Below are 25190 nucleotides of genomic sequence, written 5' to 3'. Positions count from 1 at the left end.
AATTTTTGATGAAATCAAAAGACTTTGCCACCATATAAAAGCTGCAAGAATAAATGAAGAGGCCAGAAATTGGACTACATTGAAAATGGCACAATTGATTCTTGATATGGACCTGATGGAATTTGTCAAAATTTCTTTGAAACTGTATGTGTCTCTATTGCTTCTAATGAAAGGAGTTTTCAAAATTAAAACTTATAAAAAGCTTTTTACCGTCCGCGATGAGCTCGACTCGGCTAAATAGTTTGGCAATGCTCTCGATTAAAAGTGAAGTAGCAAACAACGTCAACTTTTTTTTTCTGAAAAACACCCAACAACGTAATTAAACAATTTTCAGAAATAAAAATAAGAAAAGAAAATGTTTGTAAGTAAAAACTCTGAAATAAATTAAAGTATGAATATTAACAAAATAATCTTGTATTACCAATATTAACTCATGCTTTAATGTTTAAATAATGAATAAAACCAAACAAGAATAATTTATTAAAAGTAATTTTTAGCAGAGCAAAGGTAAAAATTATATTATATTTTATCTTTAGATTTCAAACATGTTGTATTTAGGTAGTTTCTATATGGAGGTAAGTCTTGGCTTTTTCTTATATTGGGGAGATGGGTCTCTTCGGTTACTTCCGCCCCGGGCCTGTTGAATTGTCGTTGAATAGTTTTCATTATGATATGAAAGTTTATAAAAAAATTAAGGAAAATAGTGTTTTTCCTCATAAGCAAGGATTTGTCTCTTCCCCTAAAACTACGTCTAGTTAAATGCTACATTTTCCCGATCTTACGCTCACGAGAACGAGACGCTCACGAGAAAACTAAAAGCATTCGAAATGTGGGTGTAGCATTCTTCGTATATCCTGGACCGAACATGTCACCAACATAGAGGTACTCCAAAGAATCGGAGAGGAGAAAGAAATCGTGAGCGCACAATAAAACAAAGAAAGCTTGAATATCTAGGCCACATATTGAGACACGATAAGTACCGTCTACTGCAATTAATTGTCCAGGCGAAATTAGACAGTAAGCGAGGGCCAGGCAGGATAAAATACTCGTAGCTCCAAAATCTGCGAAAGTGGTTCGGGCTCGCATCGGTCGAACTTTTTAGAAGCCCCGTAAACAAGATCAGAATTGCCATGTTCATAGCCAACGTTCGCAACGGACAGGGCACTTGAAGAAGAAGAAGAAGTGTTTTTCCACTTTTATTTCGTTCCATGGCACAGGCATACCTTCCTTGTCTTTATTGAAATTTGAACCTTTGCTGAAGATTTTTTAAATCACGAAAATCTGCATTGGACATTTCGTGTATAGTAAACACTTTTCCATTTTTTCTGTAGTGTTCTATTATAGATACAAATTGGTCAGGTGTGTAAATATGACCAGGTTAAGTTTCGCTTACCTGTTTTTCTATCAGGCTATGTACATTGTCCGCTTCCTTTCTTGTATGCCCTTTAATCGAAAATCGTGTGCTATTGAACGAATATTGAAATTTAAGACGGCATACATGTTTGGCTGTAACAATGAATTTATTTTTTGCTGACCACAGCAGTTGTCAGAATAACACGTCACGTCAACGAGTTCTTCAGCAATATTTTAGATATTCTAATATACACGAACCAATATCATTGGCTCCACGTCGCGGCGAGCAGTTATTTTTGTCAATATAAAACAGTAAACGTCATTGTAAGCATAAGTAGGTACCTGTGGCGCACCCAGGGGGGGATTTTGGGGGTTAAACCCCCCCCCCAGGGCATATAAAGTAAACAATATATGAAGAATAGTAGAAAAATGTAACTTGTCTTTCACACACAATACAAAAAATCCAAAACGCTGATTGCATAATTAAATTACCACTTTAAATATGTAGAACACAATAATTATTGTATAAATACGCAATAATTAATAATATTTTTCATTATATTTAGATATAGATACCTAATATTAGGCTTATAAAAAATTAGACAGAACGAGTCTGTTGCGAGTAGCATGCGCCTACAGGACTGTATCTGCGGCGGTCTTGTGGACTATCACGGGTTGTGTTCCTCTGCATGTGTTAGAGCAGTAGAAAAGAAAAGAGACATCTCTATAGGAGAAGAAAGCATTTGACAACAGCTATAAAAAAAAAAGAAAGGGAAAGATCAATGGAAAAATGGCAAGAAGAGTGTAACAACAAGGAAGATGTTGCTCAGTGGACAAAGATGCTGATTCCGAGCCTAAGGGACTGGGTAGATTGTCTGTTTTAGGGCGTATCTTCATAGGTTCAGAAAGACAGATGCAGATAAATGCCTATACTGCGAATATTCCGACACTGTTACTCACACAATGCTGGAGTGTAATAGATGTACAGTGGAGAGAAACAGAATGTATAAAGAAATAGGTATGAACCCTGTGACTGTAAGAGATGATCGTAAAGATGACGGGAAATACGGAGGGATGGAATAGTGTTCACAATTACATCCAAGCAGTCATTAAAAAGAAAGAAGAAGAAGAGAAATGCCAACCGGGCTAATGACAGAGATAAGATCTAATTACTATTTTAATGGGAATAAGTCGCAATTGAAGGTTAAAATAAGTTTATTGACGTTTGAATTTTTTATCTTTGATCTTGCACTGATAACTTGTTTATACTCCAACAATTAATATAAAAAAGAATAGCGGTTGGTACAGAAGTACATCTAGCCTTCATCGACCAAGAAAAGGCGTATAATACAGTTCCAAGACTTAAATTGTGGCATGCTTAACAACAACTCGACATTAGTCCATACCTTTTAGGAATAATCACAGAAGTATACAGGGATAACACTACTTACCTAAAAATCGGATATAGACTATCAGAGCCAATAAAAGAAACTAAAGGACTAAAACAAGGATGCAGTATGTCACCCTTACTGTTTAATTTATATATTAAGGCAGCCCTCCAAAATTGGAAAAACCACTGCCAAGGAATGGGAATCCTATAGGAAATGACGTACTGTTCTCCCTAAACTTTGCGGATGACCAAGTCATCCTAGCTCAAGATTCTTATGATCTAGAATTTATGATAAAGTGTCTATAGAGAGAATATTTAAAATGGGGGTTACAAGTCAGCATGAAGAAAACAGAATATTTACTTAATTATCAGTTCAGATGCAAGGTTTGAAGTGTTGATAGACGAGGACGTGGAAATCAAACAAGTGAAAAAATTTAAATATTTAGATCCACTCATTGCTAAGAACGGCTTGGGAGAAACCGAAATTAAACACGAAGTAATCAGGGACGTAAAATTGTAGGATGTCTGAATTCCTTATGGTGGGATCACTACATTTCCAAAAGGAACAAAAAAAGAATAGGGCAAACCATGGTTGAATCAGTTCTTTGTTCTATGGCTCTGAAGTATGGACAATTAATGCAGACCTGAAGAGAAGATTGTTGACTGTTGAAATGGATTATTTGAGAAGAAGTGCTAGAATATCAAGGCAGGAAAGGAAGACTAACGAATCTATAAGAAATAACATGAATGCTACAGAAACGGTCATTGACAGAATAGAAAGAAGAGGTTCAAAATGGTTTGGACATCAATTGAGAATGTCTGACAAACGTTGGCCCCAAAAACTTCACAAATCGAAGCCCCCTGGAAGAAAAAAAAGAGGTAGACCTCGACGGTCTTGAAATGAAGGAATTAGAAGAGCGATGGAATCGACAGGTTTGGAGGAGGAGCATGGCTTGCACCGGGAGGATTCCCGGAGGAGAATGGGAATACGGCGATAGCCGTCTTCAAAATGTATTGTATTTACAAGTTCGATTAATGTCAAATGTCAATAACCTTATTTTAACCTTCAATTTTGGCTTATTCCCATTAAAATAGTAACTACTTTAAAATGCCACAAGAAAATAGCTTCAGAACAATAGATAAGATCTAGATAAGAGAAGGGAGTGTTCCAAAAATGTCGTCAGCCTTACAGTGGCCATCCCACTTTCGGAGTACGGTACGTGCGACAGTCAACTGCGCATAAGTAAGAGAGGGTGGTTTTAGTTGGTAGGCAGATACCTGAATCTTTGGAACTGCTATCTTTAGTACTTTAAATTAAACTAAAACCCAAATTGTAGGAACTCAACATGGAGGTAGCAAAAAAAATTTTCAAAACCCCCCCCTAAGACAAATTCTGGGTGCGCCACTGGTAGGTACTCTGACTATACTAAAATCACAATCAAGATACACTCTCGAAGTCTCGAATCATGATTTACAATGTATATACATACATATATAAATCCCAAATCACGATTTACAAAAGTTATTACTTGTAAATCATGATTCGGGAGTGTTCCTCGTAACATTTAAGTGTCTTAGTTTGTTTATTTCTAGTGCATCTTGATTGTGATTTTAGTATAGGATTCTCAACTTGTGCCATCGTAAAGTTGTAAGCATTGGGTTTGGATTTATAATAAATAGCCAAAACATTCCATTTGAGCATTGAAGAATCGCCTGAAGATTATAAACTGCAACTTTACGATTTGTTTAAACCGAACATTTCGTTATGACGAACTACCGCATTTATTATATTTAGTTAGTCTTGTGCGTGCATTAGGACGCTATTATCAGCGTACCCATCTATGCTGGTTTCGTTAATTTTGATTCAACCTTGAACCTCGTCTAATGCTTTTTTGAATATAGACTCCGAATGTCGATTAAATAATAGCGGTGATAAGATGCAATCTTGTCGCACTACTCGTCGGATTCGTTTATCTTCGGATGTTGTGTGCTCTATTTCAATTGTTGTCGTTTGGTGCCAATATAGTTCTGAGATAATTCGCAAGTCTTGTTCGTCAATTCCAGTTGTTCTCAGAATTTTTATCATCTCTTGATGGTTAACATGCAGTCAAATCAATAAAACATGCATATACATATACATTCATGTCTCTGCATCGTTGTGTTAATACATTTAAGGCAAAAAGAGCTTGTCGTGTTCCCAATCCATTTCGAATTCCAAATTGAGTGTCACTCATCTGAAACTCACACTTCTTGTAAATTCGTGTATGAATGATTCTGAGAAAAGTTTTAAGGGCGATACACGACACGCGAGATATATAGTCCGATCATACGTAATATTCGATAGTCATCGCAGAGTGTATGTCATCGCAATGTAATATTACGAATGTTGATTATAGCCAGTCTAGTGGTGTTTTACCTATGTCATATATCTTATTGAATAGTGCTGTTATTAAGTCGAGGCTTTTAATTTCGTTGTCTGCAATTCATTTAAGTATTTCGACATTTATATTGTCTGGACCGGTGGCTTTTCCGTTCTACTGAGCATGTACTGCGTAAATAACTTCTTCTTTTGGTATTTTTGAATTTTTTCATTTATTCGATCATCCGTGGATCAGAAGAACAACGCCCATTATCGTCAAAAAGTGTCTTTCCAGTTTGTCTTCTGTACCTACAATTATCTCGTTATTATTATTTCTTAATATTGTTTCTTGCCTTTTTCTGTGTCTACCTGTCATCTCTTTCAGTTTTTTATGGACTTTAAAGGTGCCTTATCTTTCCTGAAGTTATTTAATTTTTAGGCATTTGGTTGATATCCAGTTTTCTTTAGCTTCCCTGCATTTTTTCTAATAATTTTATTGACTCGTTTGTATTCTATTGGGTTTGTTTTATGTTTTGTCATAATGTCGTCTTCTTGTATCTTTGTTATTTTCGTTTTTAGAGCAGTCCATGTTACTTCGACGTCTGTCTGTACAAAGTTCTCTAGCAGTTCTATTTCTTTCTCAACCTTGATACTTATTTCATTTTGCTTTTCAGGGTTCTTTATTAGTGAGACGTCTATTTTTTTTGACACTTTTTATCTTTTAACTTTAAGAAATCTTTTTAGTCTAAAATCTATTATAACTGGATTGTGATCGCTATGAATGTCAGCTCCAGAATAGTTTTTAGTAGATGTTATGTACTTCTTAAAATTATTATTAAGCAAAATGAAGTGAATTTGATTTCTAACAATTTTACTTTTTTTGTCTGCAGGCGATTTCCAAGTGTATAGCCTTCTAGAATGTTGTTTGAAGAAAGTGTTGGCTACTAATAGGTTGCTGTCTATGCAGAATTGTACCAGTCTATCTCCCCTATTGTTTCTGGTACCTAGACCGTATGCTTCTATGTTGTTTTCTTCGGTACCACCAATTTTAGCGTTAGTCACCCATAATCATCGTTATCTCGCTTTTTTTTGTCAGTCGTATTATTTCATCTATATTGTTAGAGGAATGAAATATATGACTGACTGCACAATTTTGTCCGATACGCGACATATATAGTCCGATATAATTTTGTACGGACTAATTGTCATCTTTTAAGCACCGACATGTGATAACTGTCAGACTTCAGAGGAAGTACCTACCATAATTGGCATCTTGTACCTGTCATCTGCCAAGAATCACAGGGAAAACTTAGAAGTTGACAAAGAACTGTGATATTTATTTAATATGTTGGGAGAGTTAAAAATATGAACAATTGGAATTTATTGTTATTGTATTATTAATTGGAAAATATTTATTAAAGAAAAAATTATGCGTGGAAAGTTAATCATTTTCAACAGGAAACATTTACTATTTTTTTTATTTTGAATAAACTGTAATTATAACTTAATATTAAGATTTTAATATTAAAAAGATTGAGATTTCTGTTTTTTTTTTTCAAGCATGAACAGAAAAAAGTAGATCTCACTAAGATTTTGAATGTTTGATTTTTTATTAATTACATGGTCTTCTTAAGCAATATATGCTATTTCTAAGAAAAGCCTTTTCTTCAATTTGTTTTCTTTTATTATAATTTTGAGAGAGAGCATCTTTCTGCATAGGGTGTAATATCACTTTTATGAGGGACAATTCCATCTTTTAGGTATCTCAAGGATTGACCAATATATTTTTTGTTAAAACCATTACATGGTATACTATACACTATGCCAAACTGGAGCTCTTCAGGAGTCTTGTCCTTTAATTTAGAGAAAATAGAATTTACTGTAAGTACTGTTTTGTTCACAACTAATTTCTAAATATGGTTTTAATATCTATGTTAGCTTAGGTTCGATCATCTGTTTAGTGTAAATACCTAAGAAAAAATCTAAAATAATAAAAGAATTTGCGCAATCCGTTAATCTGTTCACTGCTGTGGATTCTCCTCAGTGCTTCGATTTTATTGAATAACACTCGTATGAATGATATAATCCTTGCACTTTGTTGTTTTTGGCTCTCTTTAGAGCTTTAGTTATATCTTCCTCTGTGATTTCGACTTCGTCTATTATTGTTGTCACGGGGTCTTGTGGGATATACTCCGGTCTATTTTCTTTTAATCTTGGTAGCATATTCTGTATTATTGCAACCTAGATAGCATATTCTCTCTACTCTTTCTAACGGTGTATACTTAATTGTAATTTGTGCGGTTATGTTGGTGTTTGAACTAGTGATCATTATTGTTGTCTTTTCAAAATTTAGTTTTAGGACATTTTTGGATCACGTTTCTACAACATTTCTACATCATCCTTTGAAGCCCCTGTGCACTATCTGCCAGCAATACGGTATATTCTGCATATCTAATATTATAGTTTTTAAGCTGGCCATTTAGTGCAATACCATCATCTGATTCGTCCAAAGCTTCTCTAAAGATGTTTCCAGAGTGTATGTTTAAAAAAAATCGGTTGCCTGTAAAGTCGGTTTTACGGGCGAAGATTTTACGTGAGTAGTCTTTTTCTCGGTAGAATATTTATTGATATGAATATTATTAAATTGCACAATAGGAACAAGGAATTGCCGCTATAAACTCAGTTTCTCAACTTTTGTGTCAATCTAACAATTAATCAATCAATCATAGTTTACGATAATGAAATATTAGTGTACAATTATTTACCTTTATTGTTGTAGTTGTTGTAAATGACGAATCTACTCACGAATTGAAAATCTCACGATCTCACGATTAAGGTCTTACATCTTACGATTTTTAAATTTTTTTTAAATTTCAAGTGTTTCTAATAAAATGCATGGGAGGAAATCAGCTTTTTTTAGATTGTCACCTTGAAATATCCATAAATTGACTGTATTTTTGTATCAAAGTGGGCTACTCCAATTAAATCAATCAATATACACAAAATAATATAAACGTATATTAAACGTAAATGTATATTTTACCGCCTTTAATAAATATGAAGTATAGACTAAATTTTGTGTAAAGAACAAACATTCAACAGACCTAATAGTAAAAACATATTGATTTAAGTGTGAATTTGAGATAATGTGCTGACAAAATGTTAAATCCTAAGAAAACAAAATTATGTTTTTATGTATATTCATTATACTTAATACTCTTGGGTAAAATACCTCATATCATATATGTCTTTAGACACAGTTAATAATTTTCATTGAAGTTTAAACTATAAAGAATGTTTACAATCATTGCTCAATATTAAATGGATAAATCCATAGCAATATTATAAAAGAATATAGGTCCCTAGGTAATTTCCTAAAATTATATCTGATACTGGTGGTTCCCCCTAAAATAGGACACTGTAAGCACTCCACATTTTCATTACAGACACAGCTGACGATACTTTCAACGATTTTCAACTTTAGCGATTCAACGCGCCTAATTCTCTAGTGCCGCGCGTAGCGGACCGATCATGTTTGAGTGGGAGAGAGACGCAAGGCATTCGCCGGTCCGGCGGGCCTCTCTCTTGTTCGGTGACTCACTGTAACAGACGTTGTCACGTCAATAATACTCGTGACAGTATACAACCCTGTCGAGTGTCGAACTCCTTTTCCGACTGTGAAGATCTCGGACAGGTCATTTTCAAACAGCACTGTTGCTTTTTGTTTGACATATAAATTTGGGATAAGTGCTATATCCTTAGCATCGAGTGCTGATGTTTTTAAAATATCGATTAGTTTCCCATGTGGTACCGTTCGCGTCATAAAAAACTGGTACAACTCTTATAACCAAAAATCGTGTACGTTGTGTACGTTGTGTACGTTGAAAAAAGTTGTGTACGTTGATCTTGTCACATGTGTCATTCAATTTCTAGGGAACCGTTGCCAGTTCAACGAAAATATTATATGAAACCAGCTAAAAGCAGTGCTGTGCGACAGACCGCCAGTTTTGAGTATACTGAAAACTAAAACATCATCTCAATTAAGTACCCATATATTGATTTGTGTTTTATTATAATTTATGAAAATATTTCAATTCAAAAATAATGATAGATAATCAATCTAGACATAACTATTATAATAAAACATTATAGTCGGATATTGGATTTTAACTGTCACGTTTTGAAAAGCGTTTTTTCGCCCCGGATATTTTATAGTTTAGGTATAATACGTAGGATACAGTATAATATTAGTTTTTCACATTTATCGTTATTGTAATAAATAATAAATTAATCTTGGTAGTTTGCCTGTTACTTAACTTATTAACACAAAATACAGTTCGTGTTCGGTAGGTAATTGAAGTATAAAATTACAGTAGACGCATTCCAATGTTCCCTGTGCCAATACCCTATATAGGTTTAAAGATCCTTCAAACATTTTGGATATTAACTCAACCCTATCTCTGGTTATTAAATTTATTAAAAACGGTTTTTTGTTGTTAATGATAAAAATAATACCTATCTAAAAACTTTATACATTTTTGAATGTTATTTATTTTTATTTAGATTTGGTGCAATTCCGTTATCTGTGATGGCAACAACGAATTGATTCACGGACCGTTGTGTCCAGTCTGAACACAGGTTTACATTGGGAAAAAAAAAGTGTACCAGTTTTATATGACGGGAAGTGTACATTGTGAAATACCTTCTCTAAATTAATGAAACATGCATACCTACACGTAGCAGTTGACATCCCTGGCTCCCTGTATTAGAAATTGGAAACTGAAAAGTGCGTCCCTCGTTCCGAGTACGATTACGCCACTAACATATATGAACAATATTCAGTTATCCAAAAATTTATTATTTTGAGTTTCATGGTTCAGAACATAGGTGAACTTTGGACACGCATTGTATATCAAAGTTTTATTCACGTAAATTTAATTTGAAATTGTTCTACTTAAACTTTATTTCTACGAACTTCTTCTTTTTTAATATTACATCACAACAAACGATCAACCTCACGTATTAATGACGTTACTGTTGTATTACTCAAAGGTTTTTTTGTATTATTGTCTGTTAAAATTAAAAATGACCCTAATTTTGCCATTTTCATTGACAAACTAACCGCAAAATATCGTTGACAAGTTAATAGTGATGTTTATCGTGGCAGAAGGTAAAAATTGGGAATACGATTTAGTTCTGAGAACGTTGTAATAAAGTAGCAGTAAAAACTATGTAACAATTCTTTGTGTCGGTAAGCTAGTTATGTTACGCAAACCTCACTGTTATATATCAACTGTTATTATTGGGCAAAATAGTTGAAAAGAAAATATACCTTAAAATGACAGAGTAAAAATGACAATGAGTGTGATACAAATTTAAAGTATGTTCTGCACTACAATGTCCGACAAGTGTTTAATGTAGAACAAGAAAATAAAAGAGACAGTATTTGCTAATACTGTCTTTGGACCATGTGTTCCAAAATGTTTAATGGTCTTCCAGTGGCTTAATGCAAGAAAGTTGCCTATGACATGGCAGTAAATAAATAAAATAAAATATCCAATTTCATGGGACGCTAAAAAATCGGCATGACAAGACTGGTTCCATGGGTGTTTAAAAAGAAATCCATCGGTCAGTCAAAGAACGCCTGAGGGATGTAGTTTGTCCCGAGCTACTTCTTTCACAAGGGCAAATGTAGAAGTGTTTTTTGACAATTTTCAAGCAGTGTACAAAAATCCTTGCTTTGCACGAGTATTTAATCTAGACGAAACATGCACATGCACAGTTCAGAAGCTTCAAAAAATAATTACCGAAAAAGGAGCTAAGCAGGTCAGCAAGTGCACTAGTGCTGAGAAGGGTACTATTGTGACAACCTGTTATTTTCCTTGGTGCAGGAAGGCCCAATTGGTACTTGGTACTCTTAGTTTGGCAAATCCATCAGGCTGGATGACTTCTGTATTATTTGTTGAAGTTATTAAACATTTCATCAACCACTCAAAAAGCAGCATGCAATCGCACACTCTGACATTATGCGTCAATCACCAAAGTCATTTATCATTGGAGGCACTTAATTTGTGCAAAGAAAATGGAGTAACTATGTTATCTTTTCCACCACATTCCACCAATAATTTACAACCGTTAGACGTTGGAGTGTTTAAGTCATTCAAAACTACAATGCTGCAATAGATACTTGGACGATGCAGCATCCTGGACAAACAGCAAATATTTATAATGTTGCTGGTTTTGTTAATATTGCTCACAAGAGAGGAATGACTATATCAAATATCACCGCTGCTTTTAAGAAAACAGGGATTTACCCATATGACATACATGTTTTCACCGATGCCGATTATTTATGTAATTACGTTACCGATCGAATAATGGCGGACTTGCCAGCTACATTTCAGGAAAAAGAAAATCCATCGTCAGGTGATGCTCCTGCTGAAAAAATCAACAACTCAACAATGGAAATTGATGCAAATGCCAACTCCTCATGTTTCAATAACAACTCTCAAGACCAAAGTACTTCTACTACCATTAGTATTGTAAAAATTTCCTTCTGCGGACCTGAAGATTTTAGAGAATTTCCCAAGGCAAGGAGTAGGAAAAACAATAGAAAAGGTCGAGCAAGAGGAAAAAGTATGATAGCAACCAATATTCCAGAAATGACTACAATTGCTAATAAAACAGCGGTATCAATAGCAAAAAGAGAAATGGTTAAACGAAAAATAACACATTTTAATAAGGACACTAGGAAGAAATCTATCCAAAATAAATCGAGGAGGTTCAGTCTTCATCTCAAGAAGAAGATGTTGTCAATTATATTGAGACTAATGACGACTTGCACGCCATTGAAGACATTTTCATTCTTAATGAAGACAAATTCATAGATCTGGATAGGTTATTAAAAATGATTATGTACTGGTAGAATATAAATTAAACAGCCATAATAGTAAGTTCTACGTTGAACTTGTTACCAAAGCAAAGAATACGAGCGGAGATTTCGAAGTGAGGTTTTTCAGAAAAAAAAGGACATAACACCTTTGTAGAACCACCAGTTCCAGATGTATCAATAGTCGCTGAGAATAGCATTAAGATGATTTTGGAGAACCCGGTTCTTGCGGGATCAACCCAACGCCAAAAACAATTTATTTCTTTCGGAATAGACTTCACTAATTTAAATATTGGCTTACTACTATATTCAACGTTTGAATTATTATTCGTTTGATTTTATATTATTTTTTTTATTATTGGAATAAAACTATAGCATAGCACTTTTACTGGGCATAAAATATTGGCATCTTAAAAAATTGGGCATCTGTTCCTAGTACCGAAGGGCATCTTTTAAAACACATTTTAAACTGATATACCTACATGCAAAAACAGGAAAAATAAAATTCTCTATTCTTCCATTCATTTCTATCCATCGCATTCAACTTTCACCTATTCTATCTATCTACAATGGAAGACACGTGAAGCTAGACGAAACTAAACCGCATACATGTTAAAAAGATCATGAAAATCATGCCAAGATAAAAGCAAGTCTTCGGAGGTTTGGAGATGCATACAAAATCTAAGGAGGAAGGACATAAATACAACAAACCTACAAACTGTCAAAATCAATGTATTTAAAAGTCACTTCTTCTTCTTCAAGTGCCCTGTCCGTTGCGAACGTTGGCTATTAACATGGCAATTCTGATCTTGTTTGCGGCGCTTCTGAATAGTTCGACCGATGTGAGCCCGAACCACTTCCTCGATTTTGGAGCCACGAGTGTCTTCTCCTGCCTGGCCCTCGCTTACTGTCTATTTTTCCCTGGACAATCAATTGCAGTAGACGGTACTTATCGTGTCTCAATATGTGGCCTAGATATTCAAGCTTTCTTTGTTTAATTGTATTCACGATTTCTTTGTGCTTTCCGATTCTTTGGATTACCTCTATGTTGGTGACATGTTTGGTCCAGGATATACGAAGAATGAGTCGGTACACCCACATTTCGAATGCTTCTAGTTTTCTCATGAGCGTCTTCGTCACCGTCCAGGCCTCCACACCATACAGTAAGATCGGAAAAATGTAGCATTTAACTAGACGTAGTTTTAGGGGAAGGGACAAATCCCTGCTTATGAGGAGCTTTTTCATATTGCTAAATGCTGCTCTAGCTCGTTCTATTCTCGCCTTAATTTCTGTGGCCTGTTCCCATTTTGCATTTACGTTGGTGCCAAGGTACACATAAGATTCTACATAGTCAATTAGTATGTTACTTATCCGTAACTGTCGAGCAGGCTGTTGCTTCCTGCTTATCAGCATCCACTTTGTCTTCTTGAAGTTGAGACTCAGGCCATATTCCTCACTAACTGAATAAACTCTTTCCACTAGAGTCCACTGAAAGTCACTAGGCAAAAGAACTTCAAGAGTCCAGACCTGAATATCTCCAACAAACAACCAGAAGATACTAAATCTATGGACCAGAAATTAACCTGAAAGACAGTCTAACTGCCAAACTTATAAAAAACATGAAAAATAAAAGAGCAAAACATGGAATAAAAATTTCAGAACGCTTTCATTCTTATCAGACCATCAGCAGTAAAAACATCATTATCAATTGAAACTAATATAGTACGGTCTAATGACCCTTATATTACATATTGAATTTATTAAATTTTAAAATTAATGCGAGTTTGCTAGTATCTTTCTCGGGACTTATCCTTGTCTTTCATCTTATCATCTTTGTTTTGAGTAGGGATCTGTATGTTCCCTTAAAGTGAACATCGACCTAACGATACCACTATGGTTGCAGATGCAGAGGAAGGTCTAGACGAAAATAGTGGACGAAGTAGAATATAATAACATCAATATATGTGAAGGTCTGGAACGTGCAAATGCAGAGATCTTTCAAGAAAATTGGGAAATGACAATGTACATAATTTCATGCAAAATTTAAATGTGAGTAAATCTTGTTTATTGTACAGTTTGTTCAATAGATATATTTAAATTTTTATTGATTTAATTAACTTATAACTTTATTCATCACACCCGCATAACTAAATATTTTTATGATTATTTATATGATGCGAATATAAATATCTAGTATATTTTTATTTCTTTATTTTCATTTTGTCATATTATTATATAAGATTTTTAATATTTTATATCTATACACACGTGGATTGAATTTAAGATAAATTTATTATAAAGATATTATAAAGAATTTAGAAAGGAATTTAGAAGGAGGCGTAACTCAATCTCTTACAACGGCGGATAGATAAGCATGTCACCGACAATTGAGTGAACAAACTAGTACACGGTGTATTACGGATAAATTTAGGGCAGAAGATACTACGTATTGCCTAAATGATTACGGATCAGCAAAAGAAAAGACTGTAAAAATATACGTAGAATAAATTAAGGAAGTAGAATAGAAAGAAGAGCAATAAAAAAAATGTGTGTGAAATATTCAGATGTTTTTTAAGATTACAGGAACGATATCACCAGCTTACACAAAGTCATACGGATTATGTACCACACGGACAAAAAAACCGAAAAAATGTAAAAATAAACAAGATGTTAATGAAATTATTGAAAACGCAATATCCGAATTTTTATCACCGCCGCTTACACCAAAGAAAAGTAACGAACAAGACAGGAAATGGAAAGTTAGAGACTGTGGACAATTTCTTCTTTTTAAAGTGCTTTCTCATCAATGGAGGTTGGCTATTACAATTGCAAACCCTTCTCTGTCTTCAGCTGTTCAAAATTTAGCCCCGTCCATTGTCGAATGATTATTAGTCACGATAGTCTTTACCTTCCTAGTCCCCTCTTTCCCTCGATCTTTCCTTTCACTATTGGTTGAGCATATTGGTACTTCATATTGGTACTACATATCGGTGTCTATGAGATCTTGGGGATTCTCTGGTAGATCCACATTTCAATTGCCTCCAATTTATTTACGTTTGATGTAAAGGATCCACGTTTCAGCTGCATAGAGAAGAGTCCAGACGTAGAATTTTAATAAACATAGTCGAATCTCGAGTTTTATTACATAATCACATAGCATTCTTTTGATTTTTTCTAAAGACTTTCTGAGTCATTCTATTCTAGATCAAAAGTTAGGTTGCTATCGATCCAACATCCCGGGTATTTGAACTTGTTGAACTGCTCTAAAATGTGCCCATTTATTATGCAACGTTGAAGTACATTTTGGTTTTTTCAGATTGGCATCACTTTGATTTTCTTAATGTTGATTTTCATACCACACTGTTCGCAGACCGAGTTGATCCTGTCGATGAGTCGTTGTAGACCCAAGTCTGAAACCGCAATCAACACCGTATCTGATGCTGTTGATATTTACGCCATTCACCTGGACTCCATACTTGGAATTCTTCAGTGTCTCTTTAAATAGAAACATAATAAAAATTAAATAGTAGGGGTCATAAAACACTTCCTTGTCTAACTACTCACCTAATTTCTACTTCTGCGGACGTAGCCTGACGGACCTTTTATGCTTAATTAAAATGAGTGTATATGAGTGACAGTGCATCAGTATTCAAGTGATTTATTGACTAATTGACTAAAGACAGAAAATAGGGTTTTTTTACCTATATTTAATGTTTACTCTCTCGCCAGAGTCCTATCACTATGTATCCTAATTATACGCAACTTAAGGCCCCCGTATCCCGTTCCTATGATAGTTGGCCGCCTTTTTTTGGTTTACCCTTTCTCTACCTTAATTAATTTAATTTGAATACCGTCGAAGATTTTGTATGCATTTTCGTCCATCATTCTTATGATCCTTTTTTGCCCTGAGTCTGTGAATACGTACCTTAGTGGTAGGTATGTAGGTATTCCTATAACCTGTCCTATTAGATAATTTTGGGCTGTTTGTATCTACTTCCTATTTTACTAGCAGGTATGTTCACATGCGACAGAGTTGTACGTTAATGATGGCAGAATTATTATGTTGGCCATTTTGATTTTCGTCTTAGATCTTAATTTGCTCTTCTTGCCTATTAGTGAAGAAAGTTGACTTTTTAACGCCTTACCTTTAAAGGCCGATTGTTTCGATTTGTCCGAATCGACGGCCGATTTGTCAAGTATTACTCCTAGATATTTTGCTTGACTGGTCCATTCTACAGGGGTGTTTGCTATATTTATCTTTCTGTTTAATCTGCTTCTCCATTGTTATTACATGACGGCTAGTGTTTTCTCCGGGCTTAATGCGATTTTCCACTTCTTGCACCATCTTTGGAATTTATTTAGTACCCTTTGTACGTGGCCAGTTGCTGTATCCGGGTCTCTGTTGCTCGATGCTATCGCAGTGTTGTCCGTGTATAGGCTTAACAGTAATCTGGAATCTTCACAGGGTTCCGACTTCGGACAAGGTTGACCCTATGCGCACTCTAAACCTCCTGTGGCTAGATATGATGCAAGAAGACATCGCCTTACTGTAACCATGTTCAATAATTTTGTACGGCAAGCCTTTGTGCCAAATTCTGTCTAAGGCTTTACTGATGTCAAGAAAGACTGCTGCTGTGTACATTTTTTCACTAAGTCCCTTTGTTATGTATTCTATCAGTCTCAGTACCTGTAGCTCGCAAGTTCTGATCCAAAACCGAACTGTGCTTATGAACTCTTCCTTGAATCTAATTAATATTACTCTTTCGGCTATTTTGCTCATTAAAGATAGTAGGCTTATTGGATTGTAGTTTTATGGTAGATAGTAGTAAAAGTATCTAAATCGTAGCATGCTGTTTATTATACTTGTTATATGTAGAATTGCTTTCGCCGGCAGATTCTTAAGTGTTCTCTTTGTGATGTTATCCGGTCTTGGTGTGTTCTTCGCTTTTTTCGTTTTTATTAACTGATTAATCTGAAAAGGTATGTGTTAAACCTATTCTGCCCCTTATTTTTATATTTCTAGCTATCCTCTTTACCTCTTCTGTGAAATCTAAGTTTTTATTGGCATGTTCGTTGTTTCTACATTTCCTTTCTAGCATTTTTTTCATGATTTTCGTTTTTTTTTCTTCTTCGGTGTACACAATTCCTCTTTGGTCGTGTAGGGGTGGAATTGGTTTTTTAATTCTTGCGTAATACTTTCGAAAGTTTCCAAAACGCATATTTATTTGCATTCAGCTCTTGGATTAAGTTGTCCCAGCTTTAATTTCTATGATTTTTTAGTTGTCTTTTAACTTCTTCTTTTTCTGTTCTTTTCTCTTTTCAGGTCTTTTAGTTTTAAACTGATGTCTACGAATTTTATTTTTTATATTATTATTATTTCTTCTTTGGAGCTGGCATCAATAGGATTATGTATGGTTTGTTCTAGTTTTACAACATATTCTTCAAATTCCTCTATGGTGTTTATTGTGGATACTGCTCCGATATTTTCGGTTACGTTTGACCAACTTGCTTTCTTCTTTTTGTGAGGCTGCAAATAGTCTGTTTCTATTGCGTCTAGGGTCGCCTTCATTTACTGAATATATTTCGTAATGTTGGCTCACGTGGTGTGAGATTGCTATGTCTAGGTATGTGGGAAGAGCTCCGTGGTATGTTGGTGCTGTTGGTTCGATTATAATAGTGTTCTTTTTTTCTTCGAGATAGCCACATAGTAGTCTTCTATTTCCGCATGTCGTTCGGTTTAACCATGCTCAGGTCTTAGTTGAATATCGGATCACTCAGTCCAACATATACTAAGACGATTTTTAGTGTTTTATTTTCTGTGATGAGCCGGAGTATCGTAGGTCGTAACCAGACCATGCATTGTTGTTATTACTTGGTGTTTTATTCCTTTTTTAATTATGATGGCCGTTCCTCCTCATGTTTGCTCTATGATCATTTCTATAGATATCGTAGCCTGGAAAATTGGCCTTCTTTCTTTTCACTAATTTGGTCTCTTGAAGTGCTATATCTAGCTCGAGTCTGTTGGAGAACTAGTTCAGAAGATTGCATGACTCAATTTAAAGATCTCCCGACTGATGTACTAGCATTGCTGACGATCTTTCTTGATGGTGGTATTGCAGCAGGTTTTCTTTTGGCTGCTTTGGAACAGCCGCTGTAGTTAGCGGTATGAGTCACGCCACAATTTGCACATTTTGGGTCGGTACTACGGTCTTTTTTTTCATTTGCTGCTGAGATGTTCCTCACTGCATTTTATGCATCGAGCCGTAATGACTTACTTGGTAAACCGTGGTAAGATCCTTGGCAGGCAAAATTTTATCTTCGATAAAAATTCCCATGTTACATAGGTTACTTATGCTTTTTAGTTTTCCTTTATCTTTCTTCTTTTATTTTTACTACAAATAGCGATAGTTTCTTTTTGTCTGGTTTTTGCAATATCATATTCGCTACTTTCATTTCTACTCCTTTCTGTTGTAACTCTTTAGCTATTTTTTCGGGATTTGTTTTTTCGTGCAGTCCTCTGATCACAAACCTTTTGGATTTTTCCTGGTCGATAGTCTATGCTATCCATTCGATTAGATCTGTTTCGCTGTATTTTTCTAGGGTTTTTACCATTGTTAGGTCATCCTTTCTGTTGTTAGTTTAAATCATTATGGATTTACCTGATTTTCCAAATTTGTTGTTTGAGATGACATCTTTTTTCCACATTTTTCTAATATTGCTTTATGTTTTACTACACTCATTTTAATATTATTGCCAGTGTCTTTGGTTTTGCTGTTTTGGGTTGATGTTTTGTGTTTCCTGTTGTAATTTTTTTTTTGCTTGTCCCCTGCTTTTTCCTGTTTTAAAGCTTGATTGTGGGGTTCTTGCCTCTGTTTCAGTGTCTCAAATATGGCTTTCTCGTTTTTTTCCTGTATTATTTTTTTGAGTTTGTTTTTCAGCAAACATGCATGGTTATAACAGCAAATTTATCAAGATGTAAAGTGGACATCGACAACTTACTGGAGGCACATTGAAAAACAGACAGAGTCACGTTAACATAAAAATAAAACGAAGAAGAAGAGTCAGAGATATAAAGCAACAGGCGACTTGATTTACAGAATGGACTTCTAATTAAGGGCTTAACACCCATTAAGGGAAACTTCAGATAGATCGAAAACTCATGAGTGGTACATAATAATTACAAATGTCTAGCAGTCTATTTTTATATACTGAATGAACTTTTTCAATGTAAATAAGATCTTGTTCAACTGAATCTGCTTGTTTTTTAATATAACATGTAATGGGTCAACAGATTTTTTTACAAAACTAATTCGCACATTTTAAAACAAATAATTAAAATAGATCACCTTCAACACCTCACTTGCATAAAAAATACTTTCAATGTCGACCTTCGTAGTGATTCATAATAACTCGTAATGTTTTTAAATATAAAATTCGTGAATTGAAAGGTAATCGCCGCTCACCATTTCCAACTTAATAACAACGTTAGATATTTGGCACATTTCGCCTTGCACTTAGTTTGTTGACCTAAACTTTCGCAATCTAATAACCAACCAGTTTAGAACAACATCATTGCGAAAAAAATATCTGCTAAGAGGTATAGACGACGCATATTATTATTTCTCACGAGTTAATATTATTTTATTTTTTAATCCATTGCTGTTTCTCGTATTACTTATTCTGAACGACTTTTAGCGTTGGATCCTAATACTGACATTAAAGGCTTTCTTCAAATCTCTTGCTTTCACGAATTTATTTTTTATTTTAAAAACGGATACCCTTACATTTTGATCCTTGGTATCGGTATACCAAAAACTGTAATACATTATTATTTGCATGTTTAAAGATATAACTGTAAATTTATATATGTGATGGATTCGACCGTTACTTGATGGAAGTTCATTTTATATAACAATAAAACACTGAAAACTTCGTTTTCAAAACTTCCACAAAATTTATTATAATATCTTTTGACTACAGCTATTTCGGCAGAGGTCTTTCTTAAGTGACCTATTTTTGGTATGTGTTTACACTTCATAGTCTTTAACAGAATAGGTTGAGGAGGGGAAAACTGTTTGTCTCAAGTTGCTCATTCAGAATTATGTATGTGTTTATTAATTTATTAATTTCTATAGATTCTAATAAAGATGGCTTAGGGCCTTTATTTTGGATTTAAAGAATTTGAAATTCGTCATATGATCTAGAAGGTGATCTGTTTTTCTATTATTGAAAGCCCTTTTATGTTCTGCTGTACGTTTGTTAAAAATTCTACCAGTTTGACCGATGTAAGTTTTTGGGCAGTCGCCACATTTAAGTTTGTATACGCCACTGTGTAAGTGCTTTTTAATTTTGTTTTGGCTCTTGTTGTTTTTAGTATATTTGCTTAAGTTGTTATTTATTCTAAAATTTGGTGCTATTTCTTTCTTTTTTATGTGTTTGACTATTTTTGTTGATGTCTTGCCTATATATGTAATCGAGCAAAAGTTACTGAAATTAGTATTTCCACCACCAGAGAAAAAAACTCAGAGGTGCATTACTTCGCCATCGTCAGGGGATTATTTAGTTTTCATTTCTAAAAGTGTCGTTTTGACTTCGTATGATGTTATTTCTGGCATTAATTTTCATCTCTGGTTTGTGATTTTGGGCAGGAACTGATCTTGTTTTTCGTTGGTGCTCTCACACATTTCTCGATAAAAGGATTCGACAACCTCAAGGATTTCGGTGCTATTCGTAGTATCATTTCCATATTTGTTTCTTATTCTTTGATATTTTGGCTTAGTTTTTCTTCATGGGTCAAGACGGTCGGGTAGCACTTCCTTTCCGTTTCTTTTGGTGCTTTTATTATGCCATTATTTGCTTATTGAATATCTTTTATTTCATTTTCAAAGTCTTGTATATGTCTGGTTAGGGTATCTTTATATAGGTCGTTGTTTTCTGGGGGATTCCAGTTCTTTTTGTCGTATTTTTAATATAAACTTGGTCCTTTCATATTTGACATTTAATCGTATCTTTGCTCGAATTAATCTGTAGTCTCTTTCTATTTAAAAAATTATTGAGTACTTTGATGTCTTTGATTATTACTTTTATATTGGTTGTGACATAATCTATCTCATTTTAACACTGCCATTTGGGCTTATCCATGTCCATTTACGCTGAGACATATTATCGAAAAAAGAACCTATTGCTACTTCTGTATCATCTCGTTTAAACCTAATATTTGCATTAAAGTCGCCCATAATTTTTTGTGTAATATGCTGATGTAGTATGTAATGCTATTACTAGATAAATTCTCCAATTTTTTATCCGAGTGGATAAAAGTCGTTGAAGCATCTGTCCGGATTACCTTAAGGTTATATCTTGTATTTAGTTTGAAGATGAGATATACAATTCTTGGACGTATGCTGTTAATTTTAAATACATTTTGTGTATACTTTCTATATACAATTGAACCATTTAGAATGCCTTCTGCTCTTCTAGAATGAAATAAGTGTTCTGAGTAATTTGGGCTTGTCGAACAAGTCTTATTTTGCTGATGTCGATAATGTCACATTTTATTGTTTTCAACTCTTCCTCGAGTTCCTCGGGTGTCCTGATTTTATAATAATTTGGACTTGTCCTCTTCTTCTTATTTTTCTGAGGCCGATAATGTCCCATTTTATTGCTTTCAACTCTTCCTCGAGTTCCATCATCTTTTGGTTCGACAGAAGAGACAGAACATTGTTTGAAGTAATATGCATTTGTCGCTCTGTGTAGCCTGATTTTTTCTGGGTAAATTGGATCATAGCTATGCTTTGCGCCCTCCAATTATTAAAAACTGGCAGAACCCTGGTCTTCCTGGCCTTTCGGCATACGACCGTTAGCGCCTCCACTGCCCCTACGAGTCCGACACCAAAATGAAGGTGGCGCGTTGCATAAGCATCGCGGAGCTCCACCTCCCCCATATTACCTGTGTTGCGATTACCTCACCCATCCGTTATCCCCTTCAATGGGCGGACAGGTGACGCAGGCAGAGGAATTTCCACCTTGCACGTAGACAGGTCGCCGCCGAGGATCTCCTCTACCACTCTTAAATCTCCAGGCGGGTACGTGCCGAGACATCGACACCCCTCTTGGTGGTGTAAGGCCAAAAGAGGTGTGTACGGGCCCAGCTCGTTCAACCTCGCCTGGTTCTCTTGGAATGAGAGTAGAGTGGTGTCATGAGAGTCTCGTCTCGGATACTAGGAGTGGAGACCGGTGACCGTGACGTCTAAGCGCCTCGAGTGCGTTTCTACAGACCCCATTAGTAGCCTCTTACGACAGGCAGGGCCTTCTGACCTCGGCCGTATTCTTATCTCCGCGAGCCGAACGGAGGGTGAATTGGATCAAAAGAGCTGTTCTCTTGTAAGTTCCATGCTACACTGATCAGTCAACGCTCTACACTCTAGGCGCGGAAAACCAGCGTTTATAATGGCCATATCATATCATCTGAGTCAGATAGTCACCCCAAGAATCTGAATCTGACTACCAGCTTTTACCAGTCTTCATGTTGTACGTACCATTTAACTCTCACTGGAAAAAATACCCGTTCAAACACATGGCAAAATATATATATTGAATGGACATATGCTAATAGGATTGAAGTACTCTGCAAAATAAGCAGGAATCAGCTTAAATATTAAGGTTTCTAAGTCATTAGAGGCGGCAAATACTTTATGGAGACTACTGAGTGGGTCCAAAAACATACGGTACCCACCCTCTAGAACTGTATAAGCTGATACACGGTTCCCGTAGATTGTGACGTGACGGAAATTTTTTTTAATTGATATTAACAAAACATAGGCATTATTTGGACTTTTACAAGGTGTACCACTTTCAGTACACTTATACTTTTTCACAGGAATATAGTTGGTATGAAAAAAATCATAGATGCTTGAATTCTCCAGCAAAATACTTGTCTAATGACGTACCACACATGGCATTTAAAGGTTTTTGCGTACAGGAAGGGAGGGAGTTCACAAATGGCAGATATGTATATCATTAAAAGATATTTCCTTTTGAATAAAAATCGACCTGTCTTAGCATTTTCACAAAATTTAATGAATATTGCCAAATATCAGGATGGATTTTTTAAGTGGCCAACCCTATATATTAGCTTAAAAAGTAATCAGGAAAGCTGTCTCCTTATATGGTAAAGATTGAAGGAAGTACTTCATCAATGTATGTATTAACAACTTTAACACAATCTCGTTACTTTCGACGAAAGCTGTTATCTTACTAAAATAATTTGGGTTATCTTAAAACACATGCCAAAGTTTTATCTTTATACTAGGGATTATTATACAAAAGTAAGATGAAATTATTACGCGAAATTATATGAAATCATTAACACATTTTTGTTTCAATTGTTTATGACTGTTTACCAAAAATTCCACTTAAATCCTTAGTATTGCTAAATTTGTTTGTTATTAACATTCATGGGTTTTTCAACCTCTATTAATCCGTTTCCCGTATTTTTAAAGTATAAAATTAAAAGTATTTTGTTTTTAAGTTTATCTTTGGGTTTTTTTACCGTTCTACTTAGAAATGTGTACTACAATATAGTAGGTTTATTAAGTTTGGTTTATATTTATTGTAATAGAACAATGAAAATAAAAATTAAGTTTCAGCTCCATTCCAGGTACACAGATTCCCGAAAGGACGACCCACCAAACCAGAGAGTGATGCTTAACAAGATGATTAATCCACTGCAAGATACAAGCGATGACACAAAATAAATAAAATACCAGTAGAAAAAACAAAGCAAAGATAATAAAATATTAAGCGCACAAATAAAAGATTTGAAGGCAGAACTTAGGAGAAATGTAGGAAATAACTAAAGGAGCTCAAAACATAGAATTTTCAGAAGAGGTCGAATAATTAATAAGTTTAATGATTGAGTACAGGAATTAGACGATGACAAAAGAAGGCAAACCATTGTTTTAAAAAGGCTACCCAACCACGAAGAATCCCTAAAGTTTACGTTAAAGCAGCTCTTCTTCATAAATTCGGCAAAACTTTTTACAATATATTAAGCTCAAGAATAAACTGTTAACATAGGAATTTCTGATCACCAAGTGGTAGTTATTTGCTTAAAAAATTCGTGTAATCATTTGTACAAAATAATCTTTTTGTTAAAATCTTAGAAAAATAACTTAAATTTCAAATTTTAATTAATATTAATTTAAATATGTAAAGTTTAAAACAAAATTGAGATGTTAAATAGTATGCTTTCTAAAATAGGAGCAATACTCTTTATACTGAAATTTATTCTTTTCTTTTACCCAGGGGCGGATAAACGGTGGATGGGGGATTCGCCCCCCCCCCCACAACAAGGTTCAAAATTAAAGAAAAAAAATTGTAGAAACAAAAATATATTAGCTGACATGAAATAGTTACTATTTTCATGTGAATAAGCCACAACTGAAGTTTAAAATAAGTTTGTTGACGTCTCAATTTCCACTTCGGAAATCGTTCTCAAAATAAAAACATTAATAATTTACACAAATTCTGTTTTTTGTTACTTGGAAAAAAATTCTTCTAATAATTTAATTTTATCTGACTCATTTAAATAGACAATTCAGGCATATATTATGCATTTTAAAGTAGACGATTTTAAAATGATATTGCCAATATTGCTGAGTTACGTTCCTGGGACGACTTTATTGTAAGATCGTTCATTCGATTACATGAAATTAACTTTAACTTGAGAATATCCTTCACAAAACATCATGGCATGTAATTCGTCTTTAAAAAGACAACCGCATGATATGATGACAGTAAAATTCTCCTGTTAGTGATTCATAGTAAATCATGAGGAAAAAAACAGAAAAAAAACCTCATAAAAGTATCCCGACATTGTAAGTATTTGGTCTTACATTTAGTTTACTCTCGATAAACACCAAATTCTGATTTTATATGAATGTTATTTAAAAACATAAATGATGTATTCTCGATATGTTACTGACTTACTTATAGTGGTACCTTTTATTAACTTCTCTTTTAATATGAGTAACCCTATCTATTCTAGATATATAACTACTGCATTCTGCCGAGGAATTTGCTATCCAATTGGTCTCATTTAGCATAATTAGAGCCGCTTTTTTGATTTTTTTTACCATCTGTTTCTTTTAGGACTATACTTGAACCGTTCCATTGAACCCTATGTTCATTTTCCCATTCGT

The 25190-nt window shown here is 34.5% G+C and overlaps 1 long non-coding RNA gene across 1 annotated transcript; it reads left to right on the top strand.

The window, feature by feature from the left end:
• The first annotated feature begins 4284 nt into the window (after positions 1-4284).
• On the top strand, positions 4285-24072 carry LOC140448409 (uncharacterized). Its single transcript, XR_011951707.1, has 3 exons — positions 4285-4391; positions 13895-14040; positions 23648-24072. It is a non-coding gene; the product is annotated as an uncharacterized lncRNA (long non-coding RNA).
• The last annotated feature ends 1118 nt before the right edge of the window (positions 24073-25190 follow it).

The sequence above is a fragment of the Diabrotica undecimpunctata genome, chromosome 8 (assembly GCF_040954645.1).
Source record: "Diabrotica undecimpunctata isolate CICGRU chromosome 8, icDiaUnde3, whole genome shotgun sequence".
NCBI lineage: Eukaryota > Metazoa > Arthropoda > Insecta > Coleoptera > Chrysomelidae > Diabrotica > Diabrotica undecimpunctata.
This window is presented reverse-complemented; position numbering and strand designations above follow the sequence as displayed.